Genomic DNA, 24,924 nt, shown 5'->3' on the forward strand with positions numbered 1-24,924 from the left:
CAGTTTGCAGGGCTAAAAGTACGTTTCCCTGAAGGAAGAGTACTAAAAGTCCCTTTAATGGCCCAAAAGTTGTACTTAGGCCCAGCAAAAGTAGTCTGCACCTTTGTATGAAGGTGAGGTGTACTGACCAATCAATCACTGCCACGTGTCACCATTTTATTGATTAGCCAATCAGATGCTCCCAAATTAGGGTGACATCAAGGTACAACTGTCATTTCAAACAGTATAAATAGTTCTTGATTTCAGGGAGAAAGGTACGTTTTTCAGAGCATAGTACTGTTATTCTGCCATAAATTCTTATCTCTCTCTCTATACTTTCTCTCTCTAAAAGTTCCTTCACATCCCTGATATCTGACTTAAGCATCGGAGGGGGAAATACCACCCAAACCTCCAGGGTGGGTCCCTTTTTGCAGGTTGCAGGTCAGGAGTTAGCATTGGGATTCGAGCCAATCATTGTTGCACAAGTCTCCAGTTTTAAGAACCTATCTTTGGAGTTGTGATATTAAATTACTAGTTTTCATACTACGTAACAGGCTAACTATAAGAAAATATCTTAACTTACATAAGTTAAAGATACTCGATTAATTTTTGGAAAGAACAAAACTTCTTAATGACATATATGTGCAAGTTTGTTATTCTCCACAGCTATGTACAGGAAACACCTGCACCTGGTTCAAGAAATTAGCATGATTTCACTTTCATTCAAGCAATGATATTTAAAAATCTTTGTGGGATATATAAAGTATCTACATGATAACTTGAAACATTAATCGAAATAATACATATACATTTCCACACCAAAGAGTACAAATCTAACCATTAGGGGAAACAAGTGAAGCCAAACTAAACCTAATTAACAAGACTCTTACCTAGACTTAACTAACCCTAACAAGACTCTTCATTTACAATGAGACTCTCTACACAAAGGTTTTGTGAAGATATCAACTATCTGAAAATTATCACTAATAAAATGGTGCCTAATCTCGATGTGTTTGGTTTTACAATGCTGAACAAGATTATGTCAATAGTAATAGCACTAGTGTTATCACACATGATAGGAGCTCTTATAAACAACACCAAAATCTTTCAGATGGTTCGTTATCCACAATAATTGGGAACAACAAGTTGCTACTATAATGTTTACATCTTGTGCCATGGATAAGGCCACTTAATTAAGCTTTTCAGAATCCCATGAAATCAAACATGAACGTAAAAAGTGAGCCATACCTAATGTGTGTTTCTTGTCAACAAGGAAACTAGCACTTATGCCAGACCCATTTATTTGTCTCGAAAACAATTCTCAAATAATTGGACTTGTTTTCCCTAATTTTATCCTGTAAAGTAATATAAATATCATGAATCTAGTTCCCTCACAAACCATCTCACTTGTTTGAGAATTAACTATGTGACAAAGGTTAACTACAAACTCAACCGGATTGCCTTTATCACACAATTGGGAGATGCTCAACAAATTATGTTGTAAGATATGAACATAATATAGATCATCAATAGCTTATGAAAGTTACTTACCAACCTTACCGATACCAACAATAGTACCTTTGTTATTGTCTTCGAAGGTAACATTTCCACCATCATAGGATGTGGGTTAGTGAATTGCTTCTCATCTCCAGACATGTGTCTTGAGCATCCACTGTCCAAATACAAAAAGGTACTACCTCTCCCTTTAGCCCGCAAGAAACAATCAAACATTAGATAAAGGAACCCAAACTTTTTTGACTTCATCCCTTTCCACAAAAAGTTGGCTCTAATTGGTCCTTCCTAACCAAGACCAACTTAACTTGTTGGTTATTTCTCTTTACACTTTTCTTCCAAACTGGGAAATTTAAAATATAATGCCCATTCATGCCACAATTATAGAACACATACATATCCTTTCAAGGAGATACTTACCTATTTTGAATTCCTTGATCCAAGTGGTTTCCCTAGGGTGTCAGGTGGTCCAAGTTCTAATCAGTCTTGAAGAACCAAGACCAGTTGAACTATTGTTACCTGTCATGGAGGTAAGATGGCAAAGTATCCTTTGTAGATAAAAGTTTGTCCACATGCCTTTTCCTATTTGTAGCTCTTTATCTTTCGTTTTAAGAATTTTTATTAGAAAAAACATTTTTATCATTCATAGCATTGAAATTTCTCTAAATTTTTCCGGGGTCAACTTCAAGTTTTGAAACCATGGCGTCATTTGGCATGTTGACAACCATTGCCTGTATTCCTTTATTTAATTCATGAATTTCAATAAGAAAATCACATATCTTTCCTTCATACTCATCAATCAATTTACTAATTTTCGCCCATTGACATATAGCGGAAACAATTAGCTGAGCAGTTTTAAGTGAAAGAAACTCTTTATGCAATTCATTTACATCATTAACCAAAAGGTTAAAAGCATGCAATAAATCAAACTTAGAGTGTTTGGTTTACTCTTAAATGCAACATAATTAGGGGGATCAATGGAGTTAAAAAATTGTGAACAAAGGGAACAATTAAGTCTTCTTCACTATATATAGGAACATCCTCATACTTTTCTAGTAGAGAAGATTTAGTTGTTTCCATCTCGACTTTGCATTGGTCAAGTGCCACTTCGAGTTCAGCCACTTGATCATTTGACTCAACACACACTTGTTCTAAGTGATCACAACTAGAAATAACAATATCATATACATTTTTCTTTTTTTTATCAATTCTCTTCTGTTAGTTATGTAAGCTTCACTTAACTTAAGTCATTCATGTTAAAGAGTCTATAAATTCAAGCATATTATCTCTATCATATTGATGCATGTCCTCACAAATTTGCTCTAAATTTACCTTGTGTTCACTGAGTACATATTTCTTCGCAATAAGGCAAAAAATGGATGTATTGTTCCCCCATCCTAGTTCCTCCAGCCGTGTTGTTTCCTTTTCGATCAAGAATAGAAGTCATGCACGTCTCATGATTAGGTGCTTCTTCGTTCGCTTTTAAGCCTAAGTCAGAATCATCACACATGGCTGTTACCATAACTTTCTTGAAAGCTCTCTTATCATTGCTCTTGGATTGTTTGTTCTTCTAATGAATGATGTTTCCAAACTCTCTACACTTGATGCAACCTATACTTGAACAATTAGTTTCGTTATAAATTTTACCTTTGAAGTTCTTCCTTTAATCTCTAAAATGCTTCTCAGCACGTTTAACCATCATTGGTATGTCATCTTATTGTTTTTCAATTGTTCCCTTCAAGGTAACACCTTTGATTGGTCCCTCTTCACTTGCTTCTCACTCTTAGACTTGACCAGCATCTCATGAGTTATTAGAGAACCAATCAGCTATTATAGACTCAGCGATGTGAGCTCCTTTGCTTCACAAATAGTTGTTACCTTGGTCGTCAATACGTCTGTCAAACTTCTTAACATTTTTCTAACCAATCTTCATTAGAAAACTTTTGGCAAGAGATTTTAAATCATATACAATAGTCATAAATTAACAAAAGCAATCATTTATTATTTTACCCTTGTTCATGTTAAAAGCTTCGTATTTAGACATATGTTGTAAGATCCCAGATTTCCCCGACCAACTTACAAAGGATTAATCACAGCGAAAGAGCTCTAGTTGAGATGACCCGAAATATTACCATCACACTCGCCGAACTACATCGGAGAGTATGGAACTCAATTCCTAACTCTATTCAAATTAATTTTATTATTACAACAACGCCCTGATTCTCATACTTTATCCTCATAAATTTCTATAGAAAATCCGGCAGAGTTTCCTTATAAAATGTGACAACTCTAAAGCTAAAAATAATATGAACCTGATACAATTTCAATAAATAAAATATTTCCAACTCCCAGAACTCCACAACCTCAACTCTTTCGCAGAGCATCACCCAACAGGGAATCAGGCGCACTAACAACTCTTAATGGAAAGATAGATTATAAATAATAAACGACTAACTATTACAATGTCGAGCGTCCTCACTTCAAAAAGAGATACAACACTGTTCCAGCTCATATTAGCTTCAACTTGAAAAAGGTTTACTTACGTCTTCAACCTGAAACATTTGAGAAAACTGCCACCCACCCAGTGACAGGCCACAGAAATGACAAAACATACATACATCAGCAAAGCTAAGTACCAAACTCGTAAATAAGCGTAACACATGCTTTGGTGGCTTTTACTTGAAAACGACTCAACAATCAAGATAGTCCAACTATCACAACATGCATCATATCAACTCATGTTGACCACATACTTATTATATTTTTTATCTGATTATTTATTTTCTATCATACCATCATTCACATAACAACAAATGCAACAAGGCAACTTCTAGGCAAACATAAGAGAAATATATTTCGTATATCTTTACTTAATTAGATTTCAACATATCACAGTTACTTATGAGGAACCTAAGTTAACTAACTCTGATATAGGTTAAATATAACTTATTTCCTTTAATTGTCTTCTTATCAGAAATCCAACTTATATTTTGAAATACTCTATCAGTCATTTTATTTTGAAATCCAACTCCATGATATGATTTCTTATCGGGAATCCAATATACCAGAATATGATTCCTTATCAGGAATCCAATAAGATAAGATTCCTTATCGAGAATCCAACATTAGTATAACTTACCATGATATGCTTCCTTATCAAGAAACCAATATCGATATTCATATTCAAATATTGAATAAATATTTATAACTTACCTAATATGATTCCTTATCATGAATCCAATATCGAAATAACTTACCACGATACGATTCCTTATCGGGAATCCAATATCGATATAACTTTCACAATTTGAGATAACTTTCTTTTAACTAGGGGGAAAGAGAACGCGGTGGAGGAGACAAAGCTTACACTCCGACAGTGGGGGTCGTCACCCAACCATTCGCTTTACTTTTGGCCAATAACCGCGACTTGTCCGGAGTACATTTTTCCGCTTATTTCATCAGCCATCCACATGTTTCAAATTACCTGATATATATCACCCGATTTTCGCCCCATAAAGCAATAGGAAGGTTTCCCTATGGGGCCTCCAAGGTTCACATTCCATGGGGCATTGTTCGTGTCACCTCATTCGTCGACTCAGACAAGGCTACTTTCCGCTTTAGATTACTTTCGATTTTCATTTATAACACAATCAATCATTCTTGGAACTCATCTGATAGCTTTAGTAATTATAACAATTGTTGCATAACCAACCATACTAGAGAACTTCACTCTGGAAAACTATAAGCAAATGTCATCGTGCTTTCTTACGAATTTTAGATGCAATATAGTTATGCAACTAAGTTCAACTCAATTTCAATCATAGAACTTATAAACCACAATAATTTATAAATGAGAGTTACTAAATCACAAATGCACAACTCACATTCTTTCTCATAAATAGTTTATACTCTCTTATAATTCATGGTTATCAATCAACATTTATATCAATAGTGATAACAATTGTCATCAAGCACCAACAACAATTACAATAAGTAGAATTAACTAAGGAGAATTAGCGTAGATTCCACAACTCGAGATTCGTGAAACAAAGGTTGATTAGACTTAATCAATTATGGCCGGGCCATGTTATCTTGTAAGTTCAATTCCAATACCATTATAGATGTCAACCATTAATGGATCATATTCTTACTTAGTAGAGCGAGTCAACCTCATTTCTAATTAGAAGTCATTTAATTATATAACTCAAACTACTTTAAAGTATTCCATGGACTTACACTTAATTAAGTAATATGAGGTATTACTTAAGTAAGTGTAAGTCCATGAAATACTTTAAAGTAGTTTGAGTTATATAATTACTTGGGTTATAAAGTGTAGTAGAAGAGTTCTCGACTAATTAATATAACCATTACAACTTCTTAATTGCTATCCTCTTAACTTATAACTCAACAATGAGCTTCAATAACTACTATACTTTGACAATATAAAATACTATAGGAAGATTAGAAACTTCCTATCAACATTAGGACCAAAGAAACTTAGGTTGTCTTTTACTAACTCATAGCATTCCAATTCCTTAATTATCAAATAATAATAATTATTCATCTAACTCAATATAATAAGAGGAATGTGATTACTTCTTATTAAACAAGTACTCACAAAAGCTTATTAAAATCCCTTCTAGTAATAAACTAATCTAACATGTTCGATTCGATAACAGTCTCACCAACAAGAATGGAAGCAATCAACTAACTTCGCTCACAAATGAAACTGTTTGAACTAGATGCTTTATTCTATGTCGTATTGACAATAAATTTCAGGCATCCTTTAATAAAGGATGTAACCTCCATACTATAATCAAATTACTTAATTCCAAAATAATAAACTAAATGATTATGTTATAAACTAATTCGATGCATATCGACAACAATACCAATATTATATAATCAGATTGCTAACTTAATACTAACAATAGAATTTGCTTCAGGCAATAAGGTTCAGCATCAAGTTTCAATCCAATAATCAAAAATCAATGTCCAAATCATTAATTCCATTTAAATTTATCAACACTAGCGAGCATTCGGATCTTCAACGCATCCCTTTGCAACATGTGTAGAAATCAAACTCAACCAACAACATAAACATTACAATAACAATCCTAATTCATAATTAACTGAACTTAATGGGTAAAGTAAGTTGGTTTATGTTAGAGGTTAATCTAGAAAAATCTAAATGTGTAATGAAACATGAAGTGATGTATCTAGAAACATCTTGTACAAATCAAAGATATTAGACAAGTGTAGAGAAATCTAGAAACTAGAACTACATCAACTATAAATATGTGTTGTATGTGCATGAGTTGAAAATGGAGCCAAACAAGTGACCTCCACACAAGATATTAGGAAAGCTAGAAACAAAGAGTTCTACCAACGAGATAAATGAGAGACATGAGCTCTCACAAACACACTTGTACAAATTAATTATCAATGAAAATGCAATTTTGTGATACTATTGGGACACCAAAACTTCCATGTGCATCACAAATTCTATCATGGTATCAGAGCCGCAAAATGATTACGAAGAAGATCGAAGGCCCGAGAGATGGAAATCAAGCTTGTAAGAAGAGACTTGGAGGTCACAATCAAGGTAAGTATCTAATACAAAATTTCAAAGAAGATAATTCAAAAAGTATGGAGATGAAATAAAAGAGTTTTAGGAGAAGACAAAAATGGAATATATTTGGAAATTAAAATATGATGATGGAGAAAAAAAAAAAGATGAGATAACTTTTGAGAAATGTAGAAGATTAAATATAAACATCAACAAATGAAATTAACATTGGAGGAAAAGGAAAGAATGAAAAAAATGGGAGAATATTGGTGACAAGAGCACCAATAGTTGGGAAGAAGAAGAAAAAAAAGTTCTAGAAAAAGATTTTGGAGTTTGCTAATGACATGGGCTTTAGCAGAGATGATTGGTGACATGAGCATCAATGAAAGAATAAAATTGGATAAAGATATGTGAAGAAGAAAAATGAAAAAGTTTAGATTAGGGGAGTAAGTTGGTAACATGGGTACTAACACAAAACATTGAAGATCAAGAAGATATGAAGATAAAGCAAAACTGAGGATAGTTGGTGACATGGGCACTAACAAAAGCAATTTCAGTGCATGGTCGAGTTGTTGATGACAAGTGCATCAACAGATTTAAGATTTTTTAAAGTACAGATTTTTCAAGATTAAGGGGAGTGTTAGAGGTTAATCTAGAAAAATCTAAATGTGTAATGAAACATGAAGTGATGTATCTAGAAACATCTTGTACAAATCAAAGATATTAGACAAGTGTAGAGAAATCTAGAAACTAGAACTACATCAACTATAAATATGTGTTGTATGTGCATGAGTTGAAAATGGAGCCAAACAAGTGACCTCCACACAAGATATTAGGAAAGCTAGAAACAAAGAGTTCTACCAACGAGATAAATGAGAGACATGAGCTCTCACAAACACACTTGTACAAATTAATTATCAATGAAGATACAATTTTGTGATTCTATTGGGACACCAAAACTTCCATGTGCATCACAAATTCTATCAGTTTAGAACCATGGACAACCACCACCACCAATAGCGAGGCACTAGTAGCAGCAGGTTACGACGGCGCCAACACCGCCACCATAGCAATAGCAATAAACAACAACGGCAGCAAAAACAACCAACAGTAGCAACACACACGAATGGAGGAGAAAGAAAGCTCCGGCGAAGAAACTACAAAGAACATCAATAACAACGACGATGTATCACCGGTAGCATAAGCGCGCAAGCAGCAGCCACGAACAACAACAGCAATGCAGAGGCATGCAAGCAGCACCGCACACACAATAGTGAAGAGAAAGAGAAAAGAGGAGCGGCTGCAACAATAGGAATCTCCAGCGAGCAGGGGAAGCCAACGAGAAGGCAGGCAAACAGAGGAGAGAGAGAGAGAGAGAGCAATTGCAGGGGGTCAAGGATTTCACGGGTGAAGGTTTGGTGTTTTGGGTATTTTTTTTAATGAGAGAGAAGAAATAATCGGTGAATGAGGAAATAGGTTGGGGTGGGTTTTATTTCATCTGAAATAAATTGACCAAGGTCAAAATTTTGGGTTTTTCCTATTTGGGCCACATACCACTCAATTAGTTTTGAATATCTAAAACGAATAATAATTTTAATAATAATAACTCTATAAAATTAATACAACAAAATATATAACAAATATGAAAAAATAAATATTTATATTTTAACCGAGTAAAATAATAATATCAGAAACATAATTAACTTAATAAATATAATTAAAATTTTAATAAATTATTTAAAAAGCAAGCCTGTTACATATGTAAATCGAATTTTGGACCTTTTTACCTCACTGGTTCCCTCATAAGCAAGTTCGAGGCTATCCCAGCTCGCCTTGGCTGAGACACATGGATGGATTTTGTTTGTCTCATAAACATGGCTTTGCCATTCTTCTTCAGCTTTTTCTAATTAGTAGATGTATACTCTACTCGCTCTCTTTCTTTGCAATAGGGGTACCATAAATTATTTTTGGTGATCTCATTTGGTCTGTTCTTGAAACCTAACCAACACTCGTGATCAATACCAATAATTATATTCTTTAATTTGTTCCTCCACCAAGTGTAGCTTTTTCCATTGCATTTGGGAGTGTTGTTGTCATATCCCATTGTGTTTAACTCTTGAGCACTCATGATCAACCCTAAGTGTTAATTTATTAAGAAGAACCTGCTATGAAACCATTTGAAGATTTATAAGGTACTCAAGAGAGGGGTGAATTGAGTACTTAGGAGAATTTATGCTAAATTCAAATTCCTTCCATTGAAGGAGGAACCCGTTGGGCTAGTACCTGACAGCGAAAACAATAGAACTTGAATGCAATAAAGAACACACCAAGTTTAAAGAGGTTTAGCCAAAGAATGGCCTAAACTCTTGCACACACCTGTTTCTCTTACTCCAATGAAACAACTCACCCTAAACTTACTCAAGTGTGTTATCCTACTCTGACCTCACAAGTACTTATGAACACACTCATAAACACTACATAATATCTAACACCTCTGTTAGAGACTTAGTACAATTTCTTTCTCTTAAACACGCTTTCTTACAAAGAAAATAAAGAGTATTATAAGCTCTAAGGAATGCACTCTATTTCAGGAATTTGCTCAGCTGTTCTCCCTGTGGAAAGCTCTCAAAGATGCACAATAAAATTATGAAGAGCGTCCAAGGTGATTTGGAAACCCTACTTAGTATGTTATCGGCCAAAGGCCAACCATAAAGGATGCCCTAGATCAAGAACTTCAACAATATATGGCGAGCGAAAGCGGCGCGTGACGAGTGAAAGACGACTGAGCGCAACGCTGATGGAGAGACGAGTGACATCGGCGAGAAACACGTGAGAGCGGCCAAGATTGGCAGTTAAGGAGAGTTGGGAAAAGGGCAATTGAATTGCAAGTTTGTCGTTCGTCGCTGAGTTTGGAGGAGGGAGGAGGATAGAGGGTGAGAGAGAGAGAGAGGAGAACTTTAGGGTTAATGAGAGAGGATCGCAGTATGGGTTTGTTAGGGGGCTGGGGTAAGAGCGTGTGGGAGAATGAGAGAGGTGTGGGCTGGGGTTTGTTAGGGTTTCATTATGTGAGGTGGGTTGCATCTTATATACCATATGAAGCCCAAACGGATCCGATTTAGTGAACCAGATTAGTTAACAGAAAACCGAATCATTTTTTTGTTAACTGATGCGGTTCACTAAAGAACTGGATCAGTAAATTTGTCGCATTTTGCTTCCCAAAAATGGACGATTTACGGATCCCATTTTGTTAAAATCGAATCTGTTGTGTTGTGGCATATAAGGTTTTTTCCACTATGTTAGTACTTAGGTCTTATAAAAATAACATATTTGATCGTCAATCATGCTAAGATAATATGAGATTTCTTGTATTTACATGGTTATTAACTTGAGTCTATGCTGATGAAAATGATTAATTACGTAAAGAGAAAGAAATTTAGCATTAAAGCTTGTAGGTAGGATCCCCTATGAGCAATGAACATAAGGGAGAAGTACTAATCATCGTGTTGCTCAATTCTCCATAGATTCTGGATGGCGATGTTGATTTCGTTATTAGTTTAGCGTAAAGCATCGAGATAGCTAAGGTTAGTTAGGCTTCCACATGGCAAGGATTGTCCAAGGAAGGGGTATGATCATACTTATGTAGCACTTTCGGTCGATAGGACGGTTCAAGGGAAGTTCTAGGCATATTTACATAGTAATTAGTAGCTCGTATTATTCCATGGGATGATGGTGCCCCTTTAATGCCAAAATAAATAAAGTAATATGGATGAAATTAAGTTAGAGTCATTTCTTCATTTCTACTTTTGTTTAGTAACATATTAAGGGTAACATTCTTATGTTTTGTTAGTGTATGTATCGAGTTTTTGCTGCCATGTATGTTGTTGTTTTTGGTTAATCTTTTTGACCCTACAACAACCCATTCCAACCTTGTGTTGAATGATGAGCACATCATTCCTTCACCTAATCATCAAGCATGGATGAGGTTATCATTGTCGAAGGATATTTTTAGCAAAACTTTTCTATTGATGGTCTTGGTTTGAATTTTGATTACTTGGGATTTTGGAATACTGTGTTGGGGAATGCTTCCAATTTGTAATAAGATTAAGTTACTTCTTTAAAACTTTTCCACTGCATATCTTTGATAGGACAAATTTAATTTGATTATGAAACTTTAGTATTTTTCCCGTTTCTTACACTAGTGGAAAAAACCTTATCTATAAAAACCGCATTAGAAAATCAATTTTAAAAATGGGAAGGAAAGCTAGGTGGAAAATCTGATGCGGTCCTTTTGTGGACCGCATCAAATTTTTGTTATTTGTCACAACCCTGCTGGTCCTTACAATGCGGAGCAAAATAAAGGCCCAAAACCTCCTTTTAATGACCTTAACCTAATCGCACCCACCCAAAACTACGCACGCATCTCTCATCTCTCTTCCTGTTAAACCCTTCATCTGTCAGCCCCTCTCTTCCTCTTCACTAGAACCACCACCAACCAACTCAACCCCTCTCTTCACCCTCCACTCAACCCCTTCATCACCAGATCCACGAAGACAGCGAAGAAAGAAGACGAAAAGGCGATGAGACGAAGAAAGAAGACGAAAATGCGAAGACGAAGAAGGGAATAAGAAGACGAAAAATCGAAGAGACGAAGAAAAAGGACGAAGACGAAGAAGGAAAAGACCAGTGTTTAATTTAGGGTTTGTACATTTAGTTTAATATAATTATTTTAATTTTTTGTTGATTTTTTCATTTTTTTTATTTCCTTCACAATTTATTGTTAGGATGTAATTTTTAGTCCATTTATTTCAGATTTTGTAGTTTATAAGTTTTAATTTAGTCTGTTGTAATTTTGGATTTCCTTTCGTTTGTGGAGTTATGAGTTTCGTTTTTTCGTTGGTTACTACTTCGAATTTCGTTAGTTGATTTCGTTTAACGTTGGTTACTACTTTGAATTTCGTTAGTTGATTTCTTTTAGGTTTCTTTTTGTTGGTTTCGTTTAGGGTAAATTTCGTTTTTTTCGTTCGTTTGTTGGGTTATTCTGATGTGTAACTTTTTTTTTTGTTTTTCAAAACACAAAAAATCTGATGCGGTTATTATGGAAAACCGCACTAGATTCTTACTATACTGATGCGGTTTTCAATGAGGTTTTCAACCGCATCAGTTTTTTTGTTAGCTGATGCGGGCCCATCCGATGCGAATCAAAATCACATCAGTAAGCCGGATTTTGACTGCATCAGATGGACTTTTTTCCACTAGTGTTATGAGATAAAACGATTTATGTAGTTTAATTTAAGTTCAATAAATTTTTAATTAACAAAAGCCTTGCATTTCACTGTTGTTGTAGCTCTTCAAACTTCCTTTTTATTAAAGTGATTTAGGAGGTGTTACAATAATATGTCATCCAAATCAAATCCTCAGCTTAGAATAACAACAATAAGCATCAAAGCAATTCCATTCGAGACGACCAAACTTCAAGAAGATCAAGCCTAGAAGCCCTCATTCAAGAAAGTCAAGCTGTATTGCGAGATTGTCAAAATTCAAACTCGTGATAGACACAAATTCAATCTCTGGAGATCAAATCAATGGATATATATTAGAGAATGTAACCAAATATACTAATGAAAGTTATATTTATCATATTTTGACTTTGTAATTTTTCAAATTTTAAATTTGAGTTTAAAGTCACTTCTCAACTCACGTTTCATATGAATTTAATAGTATTTGGATACTTCATTAATGATTATGATTTAATAATCATTTAAGTAGTGTTTAATTTATTTTTATGCATTTAGTAAATTAAAAAAATATCTTTATGTAATTCCTCAATTTTGAAATAATGGAGACCATTCATATTACAATGGAGAAAGTATCAATGATTGAACTATTACACGTCAGTCCTCAACTCACATTTCATATGAATTTAGTAGTATTGGAATATTTAATCAATGATTATGAGTTAATAATTAATTAATAAGTATTTAATTTTTGTTTATGTACTTAATATAGATGCACCTATATATAAATTTCGTAATGTGTTAATCATTAAATTATTTTTATTATTAACCGTAGATTCCCAACTTAATTACAGTAGAAGTAAATCTAATAGTTAATCTTTTATCTAAAAATTCTAAATCACTATATCATACAACACTTAATTTTTTTTATATAAATGGAGAAAGCTGTCAAAAAACTGAAAGTAAAGTCAAAGGTAAAACTTCATGGGTATAGCCATTACGAACGAATACTAATTGCCAGCCAACAAGAGGGTTAATAATTACCCAAAATAATTCACGCTTATTGGCAAGTATGCAAAATATGGGTAAACAATCAAATCTTTAGTTCAAATAGAAGCAAGGTGGTGGAAGTAGTACTATGTGACGTCCTTTAAAAGAAAAGCATGGTATGTCACCTTGATAATGTTCAAGTCGGTAGTGCTAGTTGAAGTGTCCAAGGACAATTGCATGAATTATTTGAGAAGGAAACAAAAGGAGATAATCCTTCATTTTATTATGATGTTACCATTTATGGTTTTATCAAATATTTTATTATTAATTATTCTACTTTTTAATCATGGTGAGTCGCTAAACTTTGACAAGTTCAATATGACATGTATACAGCCCCAGTTTAGACGTATTTCTAAAAACACTTTCAGACGTTGCACCAAACAATTTAATTACAATTATAAAGGGCATTTGATTGAAATGTTTCGTACTATCGAGTTTCAAATTAGTTTGACTTGTGATACGTCGACTTGTGTTTTTTTTTCATCAACCATTTATTTGTGTTACTACTCATTGGGTTAATGATGATTGGTATTTGCAAAAACTTGTTATTTGTTTTGAAGTAATGGATGAGTCCCATATTGGTTTCAATTTGAAAACTTGTAAAATGTCTTCTTTGTATCTTGATAAAGCAACTGCTAACACAAAGTGTATTGAGTACTTGAAAGTTGATACAGAGCATCCCCTACTTATAGATGGTGCACTATGACATGTTCGTTGTTATGCACATATTCTGAACTTGTCTATCAAGAGGGTCTGACTGTATTAGAATTGATATTAACCCCCTTAGAACTGTTACTAGGTGGACTAAAGTTAAATGGAGTGTTCAAAGACGTCATATGGTCTTATGTACGGAAAGAGACCTAAAGAAGAGACGATGGTGTATTAATACTCTAATTCATTGTAGTTTAGCCTATGACCTACTAAATGAAGCAATATATCGTGATGTGTTAACCATCATTTAGATTGAGTTAGAAGAGAACTCCGAGGCCTTAATTACTAATGAACATTGGACCAATGACATTCACATCCGTGATGTGTTGAAAGCTTTTGGTGAAGCCACCAAATGTATTTTTTTTATGTTTACTTGCCTAATTTGCATGTTTTTATTTTGGGATGCATTAAATTCATTAATGATAGTAGTTTGAGTCACGTCAATTTTGTTGTACAAAGATTAGTTTGGGTTTGGTCAATTTTGCTTATACTAAGATCAGTTAGAGTTTGGTTAAGTTAATAGTACGCAGATTCGTTTGAGTACGGTCCACTTTGGGTCAATCCGTTTTAGACCCATGGCCAAGAACAAGCATTTATTAGTAATCAGATGAAATGGGTCGGGTTTAGATCAACAAGTTTATAGACTAGTTAAGTTATGGCTTCTCACTTATTTACCTTAACAGGCCAAGTTCAAGTTAGGGGGTGTTGATTATGTAAATAGGTAAAACCAAACCTGACGCATTCCGACCTGATTGCCAACCTTAAATGCAACCGATAGTAGTATAGATATATCGTCAATTTGTAGTATTCGGGATTTTGTGAAGGTGACATGGTACAAGTATCTCAGTGAGCTCCCTATCATTTTATGGCTTAGATGTTGTTCTTGACCCCAGGGTCAAAGTCTAAGGATTGAAGGATTATTAGAGTTCTATTCATTATGATTGTTAGGTATTAATTATGATATTGAGCCTTATGTTTGACGTTGTAAACATGTTTTACAGGCTTTTTATGATAATTATTGCAATGTTTTATTATCCAGATGGACCGTGTGTTGCATAAGCGAATAAGGGCAAAGGTAGGTACGAACCATTAATTTCATGAATTCTAGAAAAAAACCACCAATAGCTAGTGTAGCAACATTACTACCATCTACTCATAATGAGTTTAATGAATCAACACCAGCTTTAGTATATTACCCTTTTAGCCTTGATGATACCTTGATTGAGATTGATAAATTTCTTAATTAGTCATAATGCATTCCTAATTACATTCCGAATCATGATTAACAACTTATCTTTCACAAATATATCGAATTAAGTTTTCTTAACTTAACCGCACCAAAACCGATAATGCAATTAAATCCAATTAGATCCAAAATGACTTTCTTAGAGCACCATTAACCATGATTGAAAATAAAGAATCATGAGATGATTGAGAAAAAAGGGTCTTAATCACAATTGAAAAAAAGATCGTGTTGAATGGGGTTGATTGGGGCAAAAAAATGGGATGGGGTGAGTGAAATGGTGATCAGGCGTGGGAGTGGACCCACTGCCTGGTCAGCATTCCACTATTTTTTTTTGCCTCACCCAGCAGCAAAAAGCTGCGTTTTGGGTTGAGCTGTTGAGGCAAAAAAAAAAATAAATGCTCGCTGACACGCTGCAGCTGGCAGCTGACACGCGTGTCAGCGCCAACTGCAGCGTGACATTTGTCACGCACGCCAAGTGTCAGCTTGTTATTGGTTTTTTAAAATATAACCATTGTAAATTTTACAACGGTTATATTTTAAAAGATATAAATCAAAAAAAAAAAAAAAACCAACGGCTCTATTTTTTCGAGATCCATAAATAGAGACCCATTTTGCTATATTTTGGGCACACTTAATTTTCTCCATCTTCACTAATTTCTTCTCTTTGTTCTAACTCTTCTTCCATTGCTCTTTATTTTCAAATTCTTATAATTATGGATCCTAATCATCCTAATTATATAAGAAATCAACCCCAAAATCGCTCAAAAAACCAAATGCCTAGACAACAAAATTGCTTAATTAGCTCTCAAAATCAGTCAAATTATCACCAACCTTCTCAAAATCAATCAAAATATCGCCAACCCTCTCAGATAAATACCAATCACTACAAAAAAAAGCTTATATAGCGACGGATTTTTGGAGACGGATATATATCCGTTTCTAATTTAGAGACGGAATATTGATAATCCGTCTCTAAATTTATTTAGAGACGGATTTTTAAATCCGTTCTAACTTTAGGGACGGATTTTAAAAATCCGTCCCTAAATTAGAGACGGATTTAAAAAATCCGTCTCGAAATAAATTTAGAGACGGATTTTGAAAATCCGTCCCTAAAGTTAGAGACGGATTTAAAAATCCGTCTCTAAAGTTAGAGACGGATTTAAAAAATCTGTCTCTAAATTTACATATGAATATTTTATTCCACCTATTTAATTTAGAGACGGATTTTCAAAATCCGTCTCTAATTTAGAGACGGATTTTTAAAATCCGTCTCTAAATTTAGAGACGGATTCTAAAAATCCGTCTCTAAATTCAAATACGAATATTTTATTGCGCTTCTTTAATTTAGAGGACGGATTTTAGAAATCCGTCTCTAATTTAGAGACGGATTTTCAAATCCGTCTCTAAGTTAGAGACGGATTTTCAAATCCGTCTCTAAGTTAGAGACGGATTTTAGAAATCCGTCTCTAATTTAGAGACGGATTTGAAAATCCGTCTCTAAATTAGAGACTGATTTTAAAAATTCGTCTCTAATATATCTTCTACATATTACCAATATTATGTAGAGAAGTATACAAGTTGTATTTGGTGTAGTTGGTTGGAGCTTCTTCTCGTTTCTTTGAGGTTACAAGTTCGATTCCTACGAACAGCGATTCTTGCGACTGTGGAGTCTTCTTATCCTTTCCCTTGTAGAGCTGAACCGGGTTTACTTAAGGGATATTCCTAAATGGTAATGAGATCAACTTGAACTAGGTAGGTTATAATAGGTGATTAAATATAATCATGATAATATTAGGAACTATCGCGTTGTTGATTTCGTTTATATATTTTATATTTTCAGCGAATTTAGAGACGGATTTCCAAAATCCGTCTCTAAACTTAGAGACGGATTTCCAAAATCCGTCTCTAAGATTAGAGACGGATTTTCAAAATCCGTCTCTAAGCTTAGAGACGGATTTTAAAAATCCGTCTCTAAGTTTAGAGACGGATTTCCTAAATCCGTCTCTAAGCTTAGAGACGGATTTCCAAAATCCGTCTCTAAACTTTAGAGACGGATTTTTAAAATCCGTCTCTAACTCGAATTAGCGACAAGGGTTTTAGAGAGGGACAATATCCGTCTCTAAATCCGTCTCTAAGCCCATATAGCGACGGATTTGACCTATTTAGGGACGGATTTTGTCCGTCTCTAAATGGACTTTTTTTTGTAGTGAATCCAAGGGGAGAAAATTCTCAAAATGCTTCTCCTCAATATGATAACCTCTACCATGAATCTCCATCTGAAAATGCCAACCTCTCATATCGTCAACTTGATCCTAATTATGGATTTTCTCAATACCAAGAAGATGCATCTCCGAACAATGATGTTGATGATGATGGTGGTGAATACGAAGAAGGTGGTGATGGTGTTGGCCAATAGCATCAAGATGATGATTCTGATGATGATGATGAGTTTGTTCAGGGAACTCAATCATTTTCGCAATAACTATCAGGTAATCAATCTCAGCAACCACCGCAAAGACAACCCGTTCAATCACAAAACCCACTTATCCCAGCAACAAGTTCTTGTGGTAAGAGGGCTTGGGATCAAGTTGAAGATGAACTGCTGGTCTCCGCATTTATGAACACTTCTCTTAATAAGGTGAGTGGGACGTACCAAAAGATAAATGTATTCTGGGGAGAAGTTTGGGAAGCTTTCGAGGAAGAAAGAATAGAAAATCCAACAGAAATTGCTCCAAGAAATGCTGATATGGTGAAAGGTCGTTGGAGAAGACTTGCTCCACAGGTTTTAAGGTGGGCTGTATTTTATGATGAAGCTCTTGCAAGAAAGAAGAGTGGTCAAAACGATGATGATGTTCTGAGAGAAGCTCATGCATTGCATCGTAGGAAAAATGGTAGGTTCATCCTCGAACATGCTTGGAAAATGTTGAGGAAGTTTCGGAAATGGAGGTCAATAGTTATAAAATCAATGGAAAGTCCACGTGGTCGCCCCAAAGATCCACAAGAAAATGTTGATTCACCTGGAAGCGGAGGAAGCGGTAAGAGGACAAGAGTTGATGGAAGCGACTCAATGCCCGAGACACCTACTAGTGCTAAAGGAGGTGAAGTGGACCCACGTCCCTATGGTAATAAGAAAGCGAAGTCTAAGCTCAAAGGGGTGGTTGGTCAGACAATTGAGTGTTTTACTACATTCAATGAAAGGATTCGGATCCATTCAAAGGGTAGGAGTGTAGATGTTGAGAGAGAAGACAGAAAGATGGAGGTTCAAGCAAGGAAGGTTGCTGCAAAGGAGGCAGAAATAGCGTTGCAAACCAGGATGCAGAAAGTGCAAGAGTATCATAAGAACATGGATTTGCTACAAGCATTGTATGCAAAAGAAAATCGAACAACATTTGAGGAGGGTGTGATTGAGATACTAACAACATGGTTGACGAATAATCCAATTTTTCAGTGATTTAGTTTTAATTTTAGTTTATGTTTTAGTTTATATTTTAGTTTCTGTAAAAGTTAACATTTGGCATATAATACAACTTACTTACTTAGCAAAAAAAAAAAAAAAAAAAAAAAAGAGAATTTAACATTTGTATGTTTAAGTTCACTTAATAAAAAAAAAGGTTTAAAAATGTACTTGTGTTAATTTTAAGCTTTACTTATTATATGAATTGACATATGAATACAACTTTTTACATGATTGTACTATTTTTTACATTATTGTTCTGCTTTCAACATTATTGTACTAATGATAGCACTATTGTTTTACTTTTTACATTATTGTTCTGCTTTTACATTATTCTACTGCTTTTATGTATTATTGTACTACTTTTCACATTATTGTTCTGCTTTTAACATTATTGTACTGTTTTTCACATTATTGTTATGCTTTTAAACATTATTGTACTGTATTTATGTATTATTGTTCTACTTTTTATATTATTGTACTTCCCCTTTACATTATTTTATGCTATATAACTCAAGGATCCTTGTTCACAATTTCCTCACACCAAACCCAAACACAATATTGTTCATCATTTTCTCACACCAAACCCAAACACAATATTGTTCCCCATTTTCTCACACCAAACTTAAACACAAGAATGAACCCCTTCAACTTACACTACAAAAAAAAGCTTATATAGCGACGGATTTTTGGAGACGGATATATATCCGTTTCTAATTTAGAGACGGAATATTGATAATCCGTCTCTAAATTTATTTAGAGACGGATTTTTTAAATCCCTCTCTAAATTAGAGACGGATTTTTAAATCCGTCTCTAACTTTAGGGACGGATTTTAAAAATCCGTCCCTAAATTAGAGACGGATTTAAAAAATCCGTCTCGAAATAAATTTAGAGACGGATTTTGAAAATCCGTCCCTAAAGTTAGAGACGGATTTAAAAATCCGTCTCTAAAGTTAGAGACGGATTTAAAAAATCCGTCTCTAAAGTTAGAGACGGATTTAAAAAATCCGTCTCTAAATTTACATATGAATATTTTATTCCACCTATTTAATTTAGAGACGGATTTTCAAAATCCGTCTCTAATTTAGGGACGGATTTTTAAAATCCGTCTCTAAATTTAGAGACGGATTCTAAAAATCCGTCTCTAAATTCAAATACGAATATTTTATTGCGCTTCTTTAATTTAGGGACGGATTTTAGAAATCCGTCTCTAAGTTAGAGACGGATTTTAGAAATCCGTCTCTAATTTAGAGACGGATTTTAAAAATCCGTCCCTAATATATCTTCTACATATTACCAATATTATGTAGAGAAGTATACAAGTTGTATTTGGTGTAGTTGGTTGGAGCTTCTTCTCGTTTCTTTGAGGTTACAAGTTCGATTCCTACGAACAGCGATTCTTGCAGAGCTGAACCGGGTTTACTTAAGGGATATTCCTAAATGGTAATGAGATCAACTTGAACTAGGTAGGTAATAATAGGTGATTAAATATAATCATGATAATAATAGGAACTATCGCGTTGTTAATTTCGTTTATATATTTTATATTTTCAGCGAATTTAGAGACGGATTTCCAAAATCCGTCCCTAAACTTTAGAGACGGATTTTTAAAATCCGTCTCTAACTCGAATTAGCGACAAGGGTTTTAGAGAGGGACAATATCCGTCTCTAAATCCGTCTCTAAGCCCATATAGCGACGGATTTGACCTATTTAGGGACGGATTTTGTCCGTCTCTAAATGGACTTTTTTTTGTAGTGTTATCTCGTTCAAGTTCCTCTAGTTCCTCTAGTTCTGATGAAAGAAGATCATCACGAGCAATAATTGATCAAGAAATAGATGATTTCTTGACCAATATTGTTCAACCACTTGCTCCAACTTTTATATCAAATGTAACTCCAACACCAAGGAATAGAAGAGCAAAAGTGACTGATGATAATGAAGCAGGTCATTCACGTCCTAATCGAGGCAGGGTGGAAGGTCATAGAAGATTGTTCAATGATTACTTTGCTGATCAACCAGTCTATCCAGCTCGTTTATTTCGAATGTAGCGACATGTCTTTGTTCGGATTATGGATAATGTCGTTGCAAGTGATGTATGGTTCACTCAAAAAAGAGATGCTACGGGTCAGTTAGGTTTATCGCCCCTACAAAAGTGTACGACGGCTATTCGAATGCTTGCCTACGGGGTAGCGGCGGATTCTCTTGACGAGTATGTGCGAATTAGTGAAAGTATAGGTCGAATAGCATTGATGAAATTTACGAAGGGGGTTATCACGAAATTTGGTGCGGAGTACTTGAGACGGCCTACTCCAGACGATTTGGCTAGACTACTCAGATTCGGTGAAGAATGTGGATTTCCGGGCATGGTTGGCGAAGAACATTTAGGTCAGTACTGCATGGAAAGGACAATATCAAGGAAGAGCTGGTGTTGCTACTTTAGTTCTTGAAGCTGTTGCTGATCGTGACTTATGGATATGGCATTCTTTCTTCGGGATACCAGGTTCGTGCAATGACCTAAATGTTCTTCACCGATCTCCTGTGTTTAGGGATGTTTTAGAAGGTCGAGCACCCCCCCGTGCAGTTTACGGTGAATGGTAACCAATATGATAAGGGTTATTATCTCACTGATGGTATATATCCGAATTGGGCAACATTCATTCAATCAGTTACATGTCCTCATACTCTCAAGGACAAGTTATTTGCTCAACACCAAGAAGGAGCTCGAAAAGATGTAGAGAGAGCATTTGGGGTGCTGCAATCTCGGTTTGCTATTTTTTGTAAACCATCCCTGCATGGGATGAGGAAATTCTCAATGACATCATGTTGTCTTGCATTATCATGCACAACATGATTGTGGAAGATGAATGAGATACATATGCACACTACACAGATAAAAACGAAGTCAATTCCAACACAAGCAATAATGGGGACGAATTTGAATATTATCATGATCGGATCGTAGATATCAACCAGTACATGGCCAATAGAGATGCAATTGAAGATCAACATGTGCATCATTCCTTGAAACGTGATTTGGTTGCCAATATATGGCAGAAATTTGGTGGAATGCTAATTAAGAGCATTTTATGTATTTCTTTCTTAATTAAGTTTTATGTTTTTCGTTCTTAGTTAAGTTTTACGTACTTTTTTCTTAATTAAGTTGTAATTGTCGCACCAATGTAGCATTTTATGTATTTCGTTCTTAAAATTATATTAAAATGCTAATTGTGTCTCATATCATTAAAAACGCTAACTAATTTCGTATTTAATTACTTAATGAAAAGCTAATTACATATGCTACGTATTAATAAAAGCTAATTATGTAATAACTTAATTATTAAAATGATAATTATTTTAAAATTTATTAATTTAATTAATTAATAATAAAATATCAATTAGTAAGAATATTTCATATCATTAAAAAGTAAATAATAAAAATATTGTATGATGGTGGTTGGGTGATAGAGAGAAAAAGTAGTTGGGTGGGGTCAAAAAGTAAGAGAGAGAGGAAAAAGTAGTTGGGATGATTGAAAAATGATTCATGGTTAAGGAGATGAGTAAGAATTGATTGTGGAATGTTATTTTTTAGAGAGAGAAAGTTAGAAAGAGAGTGGGATGATTGAGTTTTTCACTCATGAGTAATGGTGCTCTTATAAGTTCTTAAGCCTTTAGTTGAATCTTTCACTATATATCCACTTTATTCACAAGAAGTAAAATATAGAAACATCAATTTGGTCCTGCACTCCTGCTGTTGCATACAGATTATCAATTTTCTCTTTTGAAACGCAACAATCTCGCAAAACCGATAAGCAACTTGCTAATCAACCTTATCTTTCTTTTTTTATGTTTGAAACTCAGATCAGGGGAACATATAATCTTATTATATCATAATCTCATAACCATCCTATCTTAATTAGGGCTAAGCAGGTCGCTAAGTAGTAGCTCCAATTCAAAGACTATTTCATATTCATTTGTTAGATTTGCAAATACAAGAACAATTGGAAATAAAATTAAGGAAACTCCGTCTGAATTTGCCGATTTGGACGAAAAGAAAGTATATTTAATGGAAATTTTGTCCTATCCTTTCTTTCCTTGCCAATATGTGGCCAATTTATGGAAGTGTATGCAACAAAACTTTCGAGATAAAACAAAAGAAAAAACATAATCCTGTTCACAAATTATCCACATATAACTTGGAAAAATAATTACAACATGATAAAAAAGAACACAACAAAATATACATTAATTAGAATGTAGCAGATAAGACACTCTTGAACAGTCACATTATTAATATGAAATATATATTAAAACAAACAAGATATTCAATAAGATTGAAGGCCAAAAAAATCATATAAAGGATGTAATAAAAATATTACTCCATAGTATAAACGATGACTAAGAACGTTGGCACTGAATAATGTTGGTGCAGCTACGTTCATAAGGATTAGCAGTTTCATTAGGGCGGCAGTTGTAGTAGCTCTGGCCTGCCTTTGAACACGGAACACGGTTACGATCCAAGAGTCCGTAGGATAAGAAAGAGCTCAGCTCTGATAAATCCAACATCACACGCCGGTTGCTCTCCGAGCTCATTGCAAAAACATTGTCATCTATGAAGCAATGCGACATTGTTAGGAACAGAGAAAAAATCAAGAGAAGAGAAAAAGGAAGAGTAGATGTTTTTACACCCATTTTGTTTTTGTTTTCCTTCTTCTGTGCTCTTAGTTGGTTTATATTATGCTCTATGTTGTGTCTTTTGTACTTGCAATGATGTTGGTGACAACTAACATACTTGGGGCCACGAAAGGTGTTGTTATATTATAAGATGTTAATAACTTTGATTTTGTATACATTAACTTGGGTTATGGTTGGGCTTCTTAAACAAAACATAGTTCGGCGCACGACGTTAAGAATACCATAATATGATGTCTACAGCTTTGACTTAGTGAATATCAACTTGAATTATGGCTTGTTGAACTAACATAGGTCTTATTTATGTATTTATCTTTGATTTTTGACATAGGCTGAACTAACGTAGTTGAGAGCACGAAATTAAAGTTGTATTATTATAAGAAATTTTTCATTTTTCTGTACGTTTGTTTGGAAAGGAATATGTGGTCAGTTAGTTTAAATTTGCATACAATATGATGATAGGGGCACAATTTTCCTGTGTAATGTTTTCGATTGGGATTGTTTTGAAACAATTTTTTTTTTTTTTTGATAATAATTATTGGCATTCATTATTTATGTTTAGTTATTGAAGGTCATTTGTAATTAGCTATGCACTTCTTATTATGCTGCCTAAGCCGTATTCTTGTTTATTTAATCCCTAAGGATTACAATCTCAGGTGAACTAGTCATTTTTGACTTATATATATGATCCTTGATAGAATTATCACTACTACAAATTTGGTTTAAGAAAACTGTTAATTAGAGCTTAAGAAAACTCTTAACAGTTCTACTTCAAGTCAACGTAGTATTAGGTTAAGAGAGTCAATTCTGTGTGATACACAGCAAAGAGAATGCCTGTTTAATAAAATGGTCCTCTTAAATATAAAAGATTTGCTGCTATTGAGCGTTCTCTTTGTGTTGTATTGTTAACAAAAAAATTGGTTTACATCCAATACCCATTAAAAAGTGGGGAGTTCAAGCTACTGTTCCTTAGTAACAGTGCATGGTCAATTCTGCCCTCCCAACTTCCTCTAATTACTGTCTGCCCATTAACCCACACGTGGCTGCTTTGTCACCTGGAAGTCCCACGTCAACTTCACCAGCTCCATTTCCATTCCTCTGTTTCCTTATGCCTTCACCATCTCCATTCCCCTTCTCTAACTTCTTGGTGCCTGCGATTCACCATCGTCACCTGCCAAAAATCGCCGGCTAATCACCCCTACCATCATTCGCACTTATTCCCTCTGTCAAACCACAAAAAGGGCAGCGAAAAGAACAGCGAGAATTAAACACACCAATGGATTCTGCCATGCTCAGCTGTTCTCGGATAAATAATTGCAGCGTTAGATACTTTGAAGCCAGTTCTGGATTTGAACACAATCGAAAAAAGGTATTTTTTACAAATCAAATTGCAAAATTATTTCTTTTTGTTGTTGGGTTCTAATTGGAAATTTGGTACCACTTGAATATTTAGTTCCCTTAATATTGAACATTCAACT

At 34.5% G+C, this 24,924-nt stretch overlaps 1 pseudogene; it reads left to right on the forward strand.

Annotated features, from left to right (window-relative positions):
• Positions 1 to 15,731: 15,731 nt before the first annotated feature.
• On the forward strand, positions 15,732 to 18,640 carry LOC109135488 (glutathione S-transferase T2-like; annotated as a pseudogene).
• The last annotated feature ends 6,284 nt before the right edge of the window (positions 18,641 to 24,924 follow it).

Source organism: Beta vulgaris, chromosome 7 (genome assembly GCF_026745355.1).
Source record: "Beta vulgaris subsp. vulgaris cultivar EL10 chromosome 7, EL10.2, whole genome shotgun sequence".
Taxonomy (NCBI): Eukaryota; Viridiplantae; Streptophyta; class Magnoliopsida; order Caryophyllales; family Amaranthaceae; genus Beta; species Beta vulgaris.